Source organism: Protopterus annectens, chromosome 16.part0 (assembly GCF_019279795.1).
Source record: "Protopterus annectens isolate FY-2018-M chromosome 16.part0, PAN1.0, whole genome shotgun sequence".
NCBI classification, from domain to species: Eukaryota; Metazoa; Chordata; order Ceratodontiformes; family Protopteridae; genus Protopterus; species Protopterus annectens.
Genome location: NC_056750.1, coordinates 386,911,289 through 386,926,950, shown reverse-complemented (window position 1 = coordinate 386,926,950; position 15,662 = coordinate 386,911,289). Strand labels below are relative to the sequence as shown.

General features: G+C 35.5%; 1 protein-coding gene across 5 annotated transcripts in view; it reads right to left on the bottom strand.

Moving 5' to 3' along the window:
- LOC122790699 (dual specificity testis-specific protein kinase 1-like) overlaps positions 1 to 15,662 on the bottom strand; it is a 1,196,153-nt gene that overhangs the window by 892,312 nt on the left and 288,179 nt on the right. For 2 of the 5 annotated variants that reach the window (XM_044058245.1, XM_044058244.1), the window contains exon 2: positions 10,045 to 10,209. The exons of the other annotated variants lie outside the window; for them this stretch is intronic. The gene's annotated coding sequence lies outside the window, so the exon portion shown is untranslated. The remainder of the gene's footprint in view (positions 1 to 10,044; positions 10,210 to 15,662) is intronic. 5 annotated transcript variants of the gene reach the window in all.

The window sequence follows — 15,662 nt, the reverse complement described above, 5'->3', positions numbered from 1 at the left end:
TTCCTTAGATTCATGGTTTCATAGGTTCATGGCTAAGTACTAGGCTATCTTTCTTAACAGGCCATTCTAAGCCTAGCCAATTTTCCTCCCAAAGGTGAGAATCAAACACTGTACCTTGTGTCTGTAAGTCAAACACCTTAACCATTATAATGACTACAAATCATTAGCTACATGTATTCGTTTTCATCCATGTCACTTCTTTTTTTCCTTTTGTACTTATCCCTTTACATTTTCTTTTTCTTCTATTTCTACTCCTTCTAAAATTTCTTCTTTTTGTTCATTTTCTTCTCTGTCTTCTTTTTCCCTACTCTTATTTTCATTTTTGCAATTCATCCATAAATGTCCAATTTTGTTGCATTTATAACATTGCAATTCACATTTTTTGTTTCATGTCTCATTTCCTCACAAATTTAATATTTTATTTTATCATAGTTACTTAGCAAATGTCCATCTTTTACACACACACACACACACACACACACACACACACACACACACACACACGTTTTGGCTTGTCCCCAGTATTTTACAATCCACCTATTCTTTTCCACATTTATCATGCTTGTTATATGTATATTTTTTCTCTTTCTATTTTTGACACAATATTACAATCCCATACACAAGTCTATAAATCCCTTTGGTCGTAAACTTTTACAAAATCCAGTATTTCTTTACATAATGTTTTAAAATGTCCTTTCTAGTTTCTCTTTACAACTTTGCTCAAAGTTGTAGACGATTTTTTTTGTTTCCCTGTTAAATAATTTTATCACATAAAGATTCCAAGGTTTACAGTCTTTCTTTTTTCATATTCTCCAAGAAACATTTCCATTGGAAAAAAAAAAACAGTCTCAAATATTATGTCACAAAATGTCCCTGTTTATAAGAATAAATACTCTTACCTCATCTGTGCTTTTGAACCCAAAGGAGCTATTAAATTGTCTCATACATCATACCTGTCCATTTCTTTGTCTTCTTTTCTCTGAATCCTTACCACGTACTTCCATTTTTATTGTCATCTGCCTTTTCTTCTGCTACTTCCCTTCTGCCTTTTTTATTTTCTCTGCATATGTTTTCTTTTCCATCTTGCCACTATTCTTTGGGATTGTGTCTACATCCTCACTTTGTGTTTTCTCCATAATGTCAGCCCAGGAAATGTATCATCCAATTTCTGTCTCACTCTACATTCTCATTTCTTTAAGCAAATCATCATGCAACCATCCTGACTGGATGGTTGTAATTATAAATCCATCATTTGCTGACTCATCTCCATCAAACACATTTCTTTGAAACATCTCCTCAGAATCCTGCACACATTCTGCAGTCTCCATATTTGCTTTCTTCTCTATTTCTCTCTCCACTCCATTATTGCCTTCTCTTTCCATCTGCCTTCCTGTTTCCCCCAGGCCACCTCTGGACTTGGAATGGAAACAGGAAGTGCTCCTGCAAAATGGGTCCCCCTTGCAACAATAAAGAGTAGAGGATGTTACCCGATGCCCTGGCAAAATGTCCTATATAAATAAATATAACCTTGGGTTTTCCCAGAAAAGAGGCCAGTAGCCTACTGGGACTAACCTGGCGAGGAAAGGATAAATAAATAAAGAGCTGTTTTGTTGCAAAATGAGTTTCCAAGCTGTCAGAAAGCAAATGTTGCGCTTGGAGTCAATTCCACATCAAAGAAAAAAAATGTGAGCCATCAAAATGGCAATTATTAACTATTAAACTGTCCTTGATTATTAGCTCCACTCAACATGTATAGTAACCTGAATGGGAAGAAGGAAATGTGGGCAAATTCATACCGTTGCTGCTGTAATCTGTTTAGAATGGAAAATGTAACTGAAGTTTTAATGAATTCTACCACCACAGATTTAAACTAGGCTGACCATACACCTTCAAAAAAAAAAACTTGGACTGGAAGACATTATGAAGGCTTGCTTGGTAAAACTTCAAATATGTGGCTAGAAAAAAATGGCACCAAGCTAACTGAGCCAGGATTCTATAATAGCATTTAACCATAGACTCACTATAAGCATACAGGGACTTTGAGGATCCTGATGCATACAATTATTATAAAAAAATCTGTATATGGCTAGGGCTTCATCCAAGGCATAAGCACTTAAATTTTATAAGTGAACGTTCAAAACAGACAGACTGGTTTAAGGCTGCAAATGGCTGATTTAATTTACATTTTGAAATTGTGGCTATAATTTCATGTCAATAATGTAAGCAAAATTCTAGAAACCTTGGTTGTAGATAAATTTAAAAGTGCAATATCCAGCTACTTAAGGAAATGGACACTCTACAGTAAACCTGTGTGTTTTTAACTGAAATGGCAAACTTCCTGTCAGACTTGCATGCACCACATGGTAATAAGCCTTCTTTCAAATATGTACAGTACAGTAAACTGACATAAGGGAGAAGGTTTTATACCAAGCAAAAGTTCTCAGATAAAATTCAAAAGTTCTCAGATAAAATTCAAACTTTTAATCTCATTCGTAAGCGTTTTCACAGTCATTCAAAACTGCTTCACCAGATGTTATACAAAGTAAAATAAAACAACTACTTCCATATAAATGAATTCAAATGCTAGTGGAGCAATCGCAATACTTAAAATTTTAGTAACATAGTGACTAATTAATCTTTTTATCATAAATATTCCATATACACATCTAATATATATCAGTATATTAAACAAGTAAAAATATAAAGACATTTATATAAACAATACAAAAAAATTTAAAAAAATATATATAATCAGTATCCATTCAAAAAGATTTCAGTAACACAGTAGGTAGTACCCTGTAACACAAGAAAAATTGCAAAACCCTTTTAGGCAAAGTGCTACACTCATTAGCTCTAGTGCACAACAAAATATGTGATGTGATAACTGGATAATAATTTACCAATTCAAAGAACTCTAGAAGAAATGGTGGGGGAAATAAGTAGATCTTTTGCTAGAAATAGAAAGATCCAGTAAAGAAAACGGTGCATAACCATAACACACAAAGGGAGAAAAAAGTTTGCTCTACGTAGAAGGGTTAATAAAATCTAATACTGAATTTTGCCAAGAATATCAATAGAAATAATAAAACATGTCAGTGTGGAATCTGACATTGAAGAACTTGTAGTTAAGAATACACTAAAAGAGGCAGGTGTAGAAACTGAGGAATACATAGATTAATTTCACGCTAAATTGAAGGGGAACCTTAAGTTTCTTTCTGCTAAACCAAACCACAGAGCCATTCAGAAACAAAAATAGGATTCTACTGAAGAAGAGAATTGGAAACTAGCAGCACCTCCAGCAGAAGAAAATATGGTCATGAGTTACCCTTTACAGAGGATGAACTAAATGAAAGGGAAAAGCCTGTACCTGCATTTACAGAAGAGGCCATGGCCTCCACTTCATACCTGAAAACTTATGAAAATAATGCTGACTTGACTGATCTCATATAAGCCATGTCTGTTTCAAGGTGAGCCACTAGGAAAACAATATTTTAGGTACAGCTAGACACAACACAAAAGTAGATGGGGAAACAAATGAAAATAACAGCCCTACTTCATAACCATACAATGAACTAAAAACACAGGTGGTCTATATGGTAACCATACATGAAAACATATTACTGAGACAGCTATTAGTTTGAAAGCTTTTTAGAGTATTTGTAATGACCTTAGCAGATAAAAAGACCAGTAATAGTGTTGAAAGACAGCAACAAAGAAGTAAAATCCAACACTAAAATCGTCTAAGAAATGCAGCTGCACACAGCTATAATACAGCCTGCGATTTATTACAAAGAAATGGGCAAAGTACAAACAACTATAAATGACGGATTTAGCGCTTTCTTCCACCTGAAATGTGGATTTCATCAGAATCAACTACACAAGTTTCTTAACTAATTTATCAGTTTTTTGGCGCCAAAAAGTTCAGACTCATTTATAATTTAAAGAACCATATACCAACTCAATACGTAAATACCACTCTTAATAATGAGAATAAAAATGAAATAAAAAAACATAGAATTGTCAGTACTACATATTCCTAAATTTTGTGTATCAGTTAATACAGCATCTAATTCATTACTAACTCTCATACATCATACTATCATGTAGGAAACTAAGTCATAATAAATATTAATGTACACCAGCATAGTAAAATATTAATAAGTTGCTAAATTAATTACTACAAAAATTACTACAAAAAAATTACTAAAAAAACTGTCCATACTCCAGAATGCATGCATAGGGGAACTGATAACTCTCTATGGGGATAAATATACATTCATACCAATTGTCATAGATATATTAATGCTAGCATATTAAATATTGAAAAATAATATAAGTATAAATATTAATTAAAAAATAATTAAAACGTAAAGTCCTACATCCTAATACATCTCTTACCATAATGTATATCTATATATAATAAATTCATAAATATAAATACATAAAAGTAAGTACATAAAAATATCTAAAGATGGTAGGAAACCTTAAAAATACAATAATGTCAATAAATAATATAAACAATGTATATATTGTCATTCCGTTAAAACCACTATAATTTTATAATAATAAAGGCTTAATGTTAATATATTCATTTAGGCCTGGCGGAGTAGCAGCATCTGTAAATATTTGCCATCTAACTTCCTTCCCCAATAAAATAGCTTTAATGTTACCACCTCTATTGTCCACTTTAACTTTTTCTAATATGGCAAATTTAAATTTGTGACTGTTGTCCTTATCAGCCACATGCCTGCACAATGCATTTGTACTATCTTTTTTCTTTATAGCATAGAGGTGGTCGTAGATTCTTTTCTTAAACATCCATTCTGTTTTTCCTATATAGAAACTGTTACAGCCTGTACATACTGCAATATATATTATATGATGGGTATTACAATTCCCTCTACTAATTTGAATACAAGTCCTATTTATATTCTCTAATTTAACTATTTCAGTTTCTAATATGACATGGCAGTAGCTGCAATGACCACATTTACGTGTTCCAGTATATTGCATATTCATACATTCCACCCTTTTATATCTTTCGAAGATAGTCTTCATATTAATTCCCATTTTGAAAACAAAAATGGGTGCTTTACCTACTATTTCTTCTAATGCAGGGTCTACTCTAAGAACATTCCAGTATTTGTTAAGAATACATTTTATGCACTTGGCCTGGGGGGTATACTCTAGGATACAAGCTCTTCTATAGTCCGTAACCTGTTGATTCTTACTTGAATTTAATAAAGGTTTACCCAAAACGGGGGAGAATCTATTACCCCATTCTCCAATAACATATGTCTTAACTTCATTCAATAATTTTTCGGGGTATCCTTTGAGTCTAAACATACTGCCAATATTTTCTATTTCTTCTATCATATCTTCATATGTTGAAGTCATTCTAACCGCTCGAATGCATTGTCCCCTAAATATGCTTTTCTTTGTTTTATATGGGTGATTACTACTATAATCTAAATAGTTATTGGAGAAAGTTTCCTTCCTATAAATACGAGATTTGAAACCATTGTTATTCATAGTGATAAAAGTGTCTAAATATGCAATGCCTACTCGACTAGATTTGTGTGTACACTTCAAAAATGTGCTTGATGTATTCAGATAAGTTAGGAACTCCACAATGATATCATCAGGTCCATCCCATAATATGAAGATATCATCCAAATATCGGGTATAATACCTAATGTATCTATAATACTTACTCTTAAACATTTTTTCATGTATGAGAGTTAGTAATGAATTAGATGCTGTATTAACTGATACACAAAATTTAGGAATATGTAGTACTGACAATTCTATGTTTTTTTATTTCATTTTTATTCTCATTAGTAAGAGTGGTATTTACGTATTGAGTTGGTATATGGTTCTTTAAATTATAAATGAGTCTGAACTTTTTGGCGCCAAAAAACTGATAAATTAGTTAAAAAACTTGTGTAGTTGATTCTGATGAAATCCACATTTCAGGTGGAAGAAAGCGCTAAATCCATCACCTTAGCAGATAGCCACATTTTGAGTAATAATTTAGCAAGGGATAAGACAAAAGTTTGAATTTTGATAATATATTACTGGTCTGGTGTTATAAAGGACACTGAGCATCTTTGAACAGGATGCCCAGAATGTCCAAGGACAACAACCAAGTCAATGATTAAAAGCCTTTTATGCCTTTACCCGTCGTGGTAGTTACGTTTGAAAGAATAGCAATAGATATTGCAAGTCTACATGAAAACTGAGTAAGGGTCATCAGAATGTGCTGGTAATCACTGACTATGCAATACAATTGTATAATGGTTAAGGTGTATATCTCACAATCATAAGGTACAGGGTTTGATTCTCTCATTTGAAACGGAAATTGGGTAGGATTAAAATGGCCTATAAGGACAGCAGGCCTAGAACTTACGTGTGAACTTATGAACAGCCATCAGAATACCCCAGTAATCACTGACTATGCAATACAATTTCATGAGGCAGTACTGCATGATGTCTAAAAGCAAAGCAAAGAGACAAGTGCTGCTGCTTTCCAGAGTAGGAGTTCCTCAAGAAATTCTTGCTGGCCATGGCACACCATCCATTTCCAGAGTAATGTATCAACTCTGTCAGTTTTTAAGTGAAAAATCTATGGGACATCTATATATCAACCTCAAACAGCTGGGATTGTCAGGCTGCTTATAAAAATTTTGAAGTCTATGTAATGAAAGGCTATAGAACCAGATAAGAAAGAAGTTGTATTAACTGCTTCCATACCTTCTCTTTGCTGTATGTGAAGTACCTCAAGCCTCTGCTGGATTCACAGTACTCTAAGCTACTGCTATGTGGCAGAGATCCTCAAGGCTTACAAGATATAGCAAAATAAATATGGGTGAAGGAAAACACCCTCTTAAAATGCACAATGCAGCATTTTACATATCTACTAGACAGGTTAAGGACTATCGTACCTCTAGTAGAAACAATAAATGCAGAAAGCAAAGGAAACACAACAGAGAGCATATATAATAAACACACTTGTCTCAGATGATTCAAACCAGGAAATAAAGTAGCTGTGTTAGTGCTTACTACAGAAAACAAATTTCTTACAAAGTGACAAGAACTCTTTGATATTTAGATAAAGAGAGTGGAGTAAATTATATGAATCCACAACTGAAGAAAAGGGAAACCAAGACCTGTTACATAACATAAATTACCCCTAAACCTTAAAAGGAAACTGAAGCTTCTGCAGTAGGTATGTCTGTAGAGGATGATAAGGGCCCTAAAGCATATCTTGAAGTCAGAATAGATGAGAGAATATCAATATCTCAGGAAAAGAAGTAAAGAAATTTGTAGATGACGGAAAAAAATTACATTTTCAGAATTGTCTAGCAGAACTAATTTAATCCAAAAAAATACAATAAACATAATTGATGAGAAACTAAATTTGAAACCATACCAAACTCCAGAATCCCAACATGAAGTAGTTAAGAAAGAGGTACAACAATGTTAAACTTGGGGACATATAAGGATGCCATACTAATTCCAAATGCCTCATTGTACTAGTCCCCAAGCATTAGGGGTTTATAAACTTTTGCAATGTCTTCAGAAAATTAAGCAACATATCTACATTGATTCATATCCCATGGCCCAAGAGGACAAACTGATTGAAAAATTAAGCTAAACTAGACTTTTGTCCACTTTGGACATAACCAAAGGCTACTGGCAAATTCCACTTGCCCCATGAGGTAAGGAAAATGGCATTTTCCACACCAGATGGACTTTTTCTTTACAATGTTCTGCCTTTAGGTCTCCATGGAGTATTTGCAAGATCATACAGACTGATGGACAAAAGTCTTAGACCTCATACCACATATTAACCAGGCAACCTAGATGATATAGTTATATTTTCTGAAGTCTGAGAAAGCCATCTTCCTAATATGTAAGCAATTTTATATTTCAATGTCCAGCAGACAAGACTGCAAACACAACTAATGTGCAAGTTAAGCATGGCTTGTTCTTGTAAATAAACCATTAGCAATGTGATAGCCCAGGGGATAGAAAAACCACAGGTCAAGAAAATAAACAGTACAAACAGGCTTGTGCCAACCATTCAGAAAAAGGTTAAGGCTTATTATTAGGCCTGACTAGCTAGCATCATATATTTATTAATTTTGCAATCACTGTCTGCTTTCTGACTGACCTAACCCAAGGGTAAGGCTCACTCGAAGAATAAGTTTTCAGATGAAAGGCAAGTTTAAAATATATACTGCATTTTGAACCAGTGCTAACAGTAGAAGACTTTTCCAAGCAATTCTTAGTGTACATAGGTGTCTCTGGGGTAGGCATAGGCGCAGTCTCACCTCAAACAAAGATCGGGATGAGCATCCCATCTGCTACATACGTAGAAAACTCGACAATGCTGAGAGGCAGTATTTGGCTATAACAAGAGAGGCAATGTCTTGCTATAAAATGGACCCTACCTCTAAAATATTATTTATCAGGTAAGAATTTGTGTTACTCACTGACTGCCCCTTTATACTGGCTCAGCAGTCAGAAAAGTTGCAACTCAAAATTATCCAGATGGACTTTGACCCTCTGGCAAAATACATATTTAGATGTATCTCTGGCTTAAATCACACCAACCAATGCTAAAACAAGTGATTCTATATTGGAAGGGTCATGTGCGATAGTGACCACTGATCCTGGCAAGAATACTACCTACTCTGAAGGAAATACAGAGTAAGAAGGCAAACCAGTAAGAGGCAACTGTTCTTTACAACTAGCAGGAGCAGACGCATCTAGGTGTACACCAAGGTCACTACCTCTCGAGGGAATCAGATTCCTAACTTCTGGCTCTATAGAGGGTCCACAATAGGAGCCTCCAGGGAGCTTCATGAGCAGAAAAATGCAGTCAGGTGTTGCTCTGTAACACAAACTAATAAAACTACTTCTGTCTCTGTGGTATCATGTGTTGCACAGAAAGGGCTAACATATCTAAGAACCATCTGTTTTATTGTCCAGCTTAAGGAAAAAAACCCTCTGCAATAAAACTACATGGACTTGAATGTTGGAAAAGCTTTACATGAACTGTTGTTAACCAGACAGGATTTTGTGGAATTGCAGTTAAAAGAGCATTTGCTAAAAACATTATCTATTGCAAATGGACTGAATTTTTTTCAGTTACTTCTTTATACTTTTTGTAAGAAAGTGATGTTTTCTTTGCTTGTTCTTGTAAATAAACCTTAACTTAAAACTAGACAGTAGTCTTTCCTTTGATAATCACATCACCACAGTAGTCAGGAAATCCTTCTACGTGCCACACCTCATCACAAAAGGTTTCTCATCCAGGAAAAAAAGGTAATTGTTCCCCTCTACTCATCACTCATTAGACCCATTATAGAGTAGAATGCCCCTTTTGGTATGTACCTCACAAGACATCTACAACAACTGGAAAAGCCCCAGAAATACCTCACAAAGAGGATTACCAGCCTCAAACAGATGCCCTATACAAACCATCTCAAAAAACTCCAGTTTTACTCTGTTGCATATCCCCTACTCAGAGGCAATCTCTGCCTAACATACAAAGCTATGTCAAACCCAGAGCTGTTGGACATGCTCCACTTAAAGAAATCCCAATCCCTCCAAGCTACACACTCTAGGGACATAAACCTTGTCACTACAATAAACAGAACATGCTGGAGGGATAGATTCCTGTCCCAGAGACTTCCCATACTCTGGAACAAACTACCTATCTATATCAAACAAAGCTCCTCATTAGCACGCTTCAAGAAAAATCTTGATTGGATGGGAGATAGGAAATTCACCCTGGGGATCACCTCTGTGGCTCTGCTCGACAGGGGCACAGGAAAATAATTTTCTTGGGTGGCAAAAGCCAGGGTACCGTTTGGCTAGGGTTATATAGGCCCTATGGCCAATAGCCTAGTACCTACCTATGAACCAATGAAATACCAGTTTAGAAGCTGTCATTGTTATCATCCATCACAATCAACTACAGAATTAGATGTACAAATGATAATGAAAATAGCACCTTGACTTAATGGAACCTACCTTTCATGGAAGAGGGTCAGAATAATATACTGTCAGGGCAGTTCTTGTTTCTTTCATTCAATTAATCCAGTAAGAAACATTTTATTCTTGCTGCAGACTATACTTCCACTCATTCAGCCAGGGACTGGTTACAATATGCCATAACAATATGTGTAAAATGTCGATCTACAAAGAAAGCAAATAAAATTATCAGCAACAACTAGGCGTGATGGATACGGAAACATCCAAAAATGGGTCTTTCCTCAGATATAATATTACAACAAAGGGATAGCAGTGCTTGTTAATAGGTAACAAGCTCAGACATTCATTTCAAACCTCAGTGTTGAGGCAGGGAGTTTACTGCACTGCAAACATAAGGCTATGGTTTTAGACACAAATTTTTCTAAAGAGTCAGGAAGTTGCTGGCAGTTTCCCAAAGTTACTATAAGATCATTTAAAGAGCTAACGCTTCATGAATGTTTAATAATTTTATACAAAGAAATGCAAAATAACGGATTACCTGATACAGCCAGAAACAGATATGTTTGTAACCAAAGCCACAGTGATACAGCAAGATGACAGAAAATGTTTTTGCTGTTACTGTGTTTAACAAAGGTAACCCTGTGAGGCAGATATGGTGATTATCCATGCCTTACAACTCTTGATTCACAAAGATAAACTAATTCCAGAGTGTTCTTAACGTCACAGCCAGACAAGTCCATTTTAACTTTTATAATTCTTATAAATGCAGAAGATGTTTTTGAAACTGATAAATACACAGGAGGATATTAAAAAATTGGCATTACAGAAAAAGCAGAATACTGAAAATTTTAGAAAGTTTTTCTTCTTTTGCATAATAATTCATCTGTTTTTTTTTGTCTAAGACTAGAGACTGCATGGAGAAAAATACTGCTTCATAAGAAATGTGTTGTGAAAAAGCAACCGTATTTTCATAGCAGACGAAAATAACATTATATGTTCAAGGTAATCTGCTCAATTACACTATTTTAAATTGTCAGATGTTAACAGAAAGGCTAAGAATGACAATGAAATGAATGAATAAGAATATTTCCACTTAATCCATCCCCTGACCAGAGAGTAACCAGTCACTTACAGTTAACCAGCAAATGACATCTCCCTTATTCTCATCAAGAGTTTGTATCTCTTCTGCATATTCTTGAAACTCCATCCCTGTTTTGAATCTACTGACTGTTCTACAGAACTATTCCCTGCTCCCACATTTTAAAAATGTCATCTTGCTCCTGAGCTACTCCATATCTAGCTTTAGACTAACTGCAGTCCTTTGTTGCTGTACAGCTGGTTGTTAAAAAACACAGAGGCTTCTTTGATCTTTGTTAATTCTTTTTTGAGGTAAGTGAATATTCCTGCCACTAGTCCCCTTGTCTTCTTTGTGATAATGTAGGTTATGCGCCTTTCATCTAACTTCATATGGTTTGTAGCACAAATTCTGTGTCATTGCTATTGCCCTGCCACCAGCTGCCTCCCATCATGTTTGGTCTTTGCAAAGACAGGTTCTGCAGGACTATTCAGTATACTCTGAACCTTGCTATTAACAATGGGATAACTATAATGACATGCTGCAGTAACACATTTATTCAGTTATTTGTTCTGTTTGGTTGGTTGTTAGTAATGGTGAAGCACTCATCTGCATGGAACATTTTTTATACTCAACCTGGGAACACTAATTAAGTGACACATTCAGAACTACACAGCAGATAAATGGAGGCTGAGGGAATCAAACACTGAACTACAGTATGAAGCTTATAGTCTTAATCAGCTGTGCACTGCATATGGCTCCATTGCTCTTTATTTATTTAATGTATACTGTATGTAGGTGCACTGGACCACCACAATCTATTTTCAATTTTCTATCTGAAAGAATATTAAAGTAAGAAAGCAATGGATATAGCAAGTTGATTTGAGATGGTTATAAACAGCAAGCAGTGCTGAAGTTGAACAGTAGGTTAGAAGTAGTTTTAAATCATAACTCATTAATGAGTAGAAATAAAAATACAATGCAGGCAATATAAAAAAATATCAAGTATTTAGCCAAACATACCATCTTGTTAGTTGTAGGTTCAAATGCACACAAGCAACTATGGAGGGGGAGCTGGCCAGACACAGCAAATGTGAGCTGTCGACTTCATCTAGGTAAACAGCAGAGTTGCATCTGTATTTAGAAAGCAAGTCAAGATGCAGAATTAGTTTAGGGTCAAAGGTAGTAGATGCCATAGAATGCCTTTAACGATCCTCTTGCCTATGTCTTCCAGACATATGTGGAAAAAAATTGTACTATACTAGCAAAGTGTCACAGGTAAGCAGAAAGACAAGGAATTAAGAATCCAGGTTACTAAACTGTGCATTAAAATGTAATGCTCTCACCAAGAATGGGAAGTGACTCTGCAGAATAGCCTCCAAAATTGGTATTCCTAAAGCAATTTGGCCCTATGAGCAACAGGCAACCAAACTGCTTTCTCAAAGGGCAGGCAATTCACAATCTTTGATGGATTCCATCATCAGGTGAGGTTTTTTTTTTATATAAAAAACAAACTTTATCTACTCTGTTTCATAAATATTTTTTATGTTGGAAGATTAGTTATCTGTGATGAAAGGTATGGCATATTTCATTATAGATACCAGTATATCCTTTCAAAGAGCCCTTCTGGACTCATTGGTTAGAAGCTAGACTCCAAAAGCATCTAAACTAAAGCAAAATTACATTACATGTACAACTACTACTACTTTTTCGGTACAAATTGGGAAGCTATTCATTTCACAGCACACTGTACCCCATGTATCACAGCACTTTTAAGAGACTGCACTCAATTCATTTATCCACCATAACTTACTATAAATGGACTGCAATCTGGTCATAGCTACTATTATTGACATCTTAGTGAACCTTCTCGTGCAACAATTACTCACATGTATGAACCCCCCTGAAAAGATGCCTACTTTTCCACCAAACCAAATCCACTGCTATTAACCCCTTTCATCCAGTCTCCTTCTGAGCTCCACTGCCCAAACTATTTCACTTTCAACTAGTAAACTTTCCAGAAAGAGGATGCACCTCCTCTACCACCTTTCATATAAATAACTCCAAGGTTGCTGCACCAGGAAGAGGGTTGCAAGACATCCTGCAGTGAATTCCATCAATTAAAGTGCATTCTGACTGCTGTGCATTATCAAATAACCTCCAATCATGCATCAGGTACTTCCATTGCTCATCCTAGCCTTCTGCATTGCAAATTATTAGCAAAAATGATCTAAATGTCAAACATAACACGACCTCTGTATTTCTTAAGCCTGTTATTTAGTAAAGTTTGAGAACATCTCATCAGACAAGAACCAGTGCTGACTTGCACTTATATTTTTGCAGAACATCATCTGCATTATTCCAGCCTCTGAAACTGAATTCAGCAGTGGGCAAACTTCAATACATATAAGCATGTTGACCAGTATGTTCAGAATGTGCCTAGCATTATTTGTAGTTACTTGGGATTCTAAGTTTTGCATCATGGTTTTCTTACTATTAGACAGAAAGATTTAGACCTTCATTCCTCCAGTGTATAAATACCTATGCATGACAGTTACCAAAGCCATGGAAGGCTATAACTTATGAATTAATGCATATGTGTGTGATGTGTTCTTTTTCCAAATGACAAATAAAATATACCACTCAGCGTTGACTAGTATTTCTTTTCATATTTCTGGTAAGATGAGATATTTTTTTCACAAACTTTGATGCAGTCCATCATCACACAATATAAGAAGTAAAGCAAATTAGATAACTTCATCTAAATGGAAGAGAACACTAAGAATTAACCTCATGCATTTACAACTTCCTAAATTCTACAGAACATCAACCCACTGAGACCTGAAATGAAGTAGCTCAGTGAAACATCTTGCTTCCAGGCAAAGTTGTTCACTATCAGCTGTCCCAAAGGCATGCTTCCTGAGCTTAAGTTTAGTCTTAAAGGACAACCGCACTCACAGACTCAAAAAAAACAAGTTTATTTCATCATGGTTTGGTGTTTCCTACATTTTAATACCACTCTGGGACTATTTAGAGCTTTATAGATATTTTTATACACAAGTTCTGACTCTGACCACATGGGGTCTGGAATCTTGAAATAATTTAACTGTTTAATCTGTCTCTAAGTATCCCAGAATGCATTGTTTGTCTCCAAAAAATTGCATCAGATCTGCCACACTTTCCCTAAAGCTCCTGTCATTCCACTGAATTTCAGGCATTCACTGCTGTGTTATAGTCACCTACTTTTGGTTAACATTTTATCCTTTTTCAATGACTACTTCAAACACAAGCAGTACAAATGCTACAGGAGCCTACAGAACAGAACTGAAAAGTGCATTTTATTGCTCTTTATTCTTAGACATGCTAACTTGATTTATTTTGTGCAGGCTGAAATCTAGTTCTTCAAGGTATCTCCCCTCCCCCTTCACACCTACCTTCCCTAGCTGTCAAAGAGCTAAGGGTAATTTGACCCGTTATCTGCATGTGATTAACAGCTTATGGCAGGTGACCAGACTAATGTACTGTTTTCTTGTCAGCCTTTCCTTCCTTACAGTGGGAGACTTTTTTGTTGCATTCCTCCTGTCAAATTTAGAACCAAGTTCCACAGCACTAGGGATAATCACTGTTTTGCAAAGCATCAAACTTCCACTTATTTTTCCTTCCTGTTTGGTTAAATAGCTAACAAATGATGCACTACAAACACAAAATATTTCACAGACTTGCATGACAGCACCCACATGCTTTTTTTAAGTGGTAATTTAAGAAAATTACGGTATTGCAAACTTCTTTTAATCTGATGTAGTGTTGTCGATTAAAGCTGTTACTGTGTTTCTGCCTGTACTTTGTCACATATTGGTAGGGCTCTTCAGAAAAGTGAGATTATATTTTGAAATTTTTGCTAGGTTAAGAGTGGGCTGGGCAAGGCAGCTCTGACATCACAATGTGGGAGGTCCACTGGCTCTTCTATATAGCATGCAAATCAGGTGGGGATTACATCACTTTTGGGGAGGAAACATCCCGGTAGCTAGAGCAAGAGCTCTGGCAGATGTGACATCATCATTTCAGAGCCAGCTAGAGGTTTTTCAACTTGGTTTTCAAAGTGAAAGTAAAACAGTATGGAAAGGTAGGAAGCCTAACAGGGAAAACAGTTGAGTGGATTAGTTTTTAAAGCTGCATGGATGACTTTTCGAGGCTGTATCAATGAACAGGGACTAAGAGAAACAGCAGGTTGAGCAATCTGCTTTAATATCCCGTTGTCCTTTAATAAATAGGGAAGTGATTCCTTCAACACAAACCTTAATGCATAAAGGTGATGTAATGTCGATCAACTGTTCTCCAATTCAGAGCAATGCTCTACGCAAACAAGTTCAGTCTCTCATTAACCTGTACCAATCATTTTTGCTTGATTTTATGGCATTGATAAATATTCTTTCTATAAAAATAACATAACAAATCATCAGATTTTATTCAAGTGTGTCTGGAGTACAATACTATTTTTGTAAGATGAAAACTGAGTAGAGGAAGGCTGAACTTTATCTGTTCATTTAGTACCACCTTATCCAGTGGAGTTCTAGGATTCACC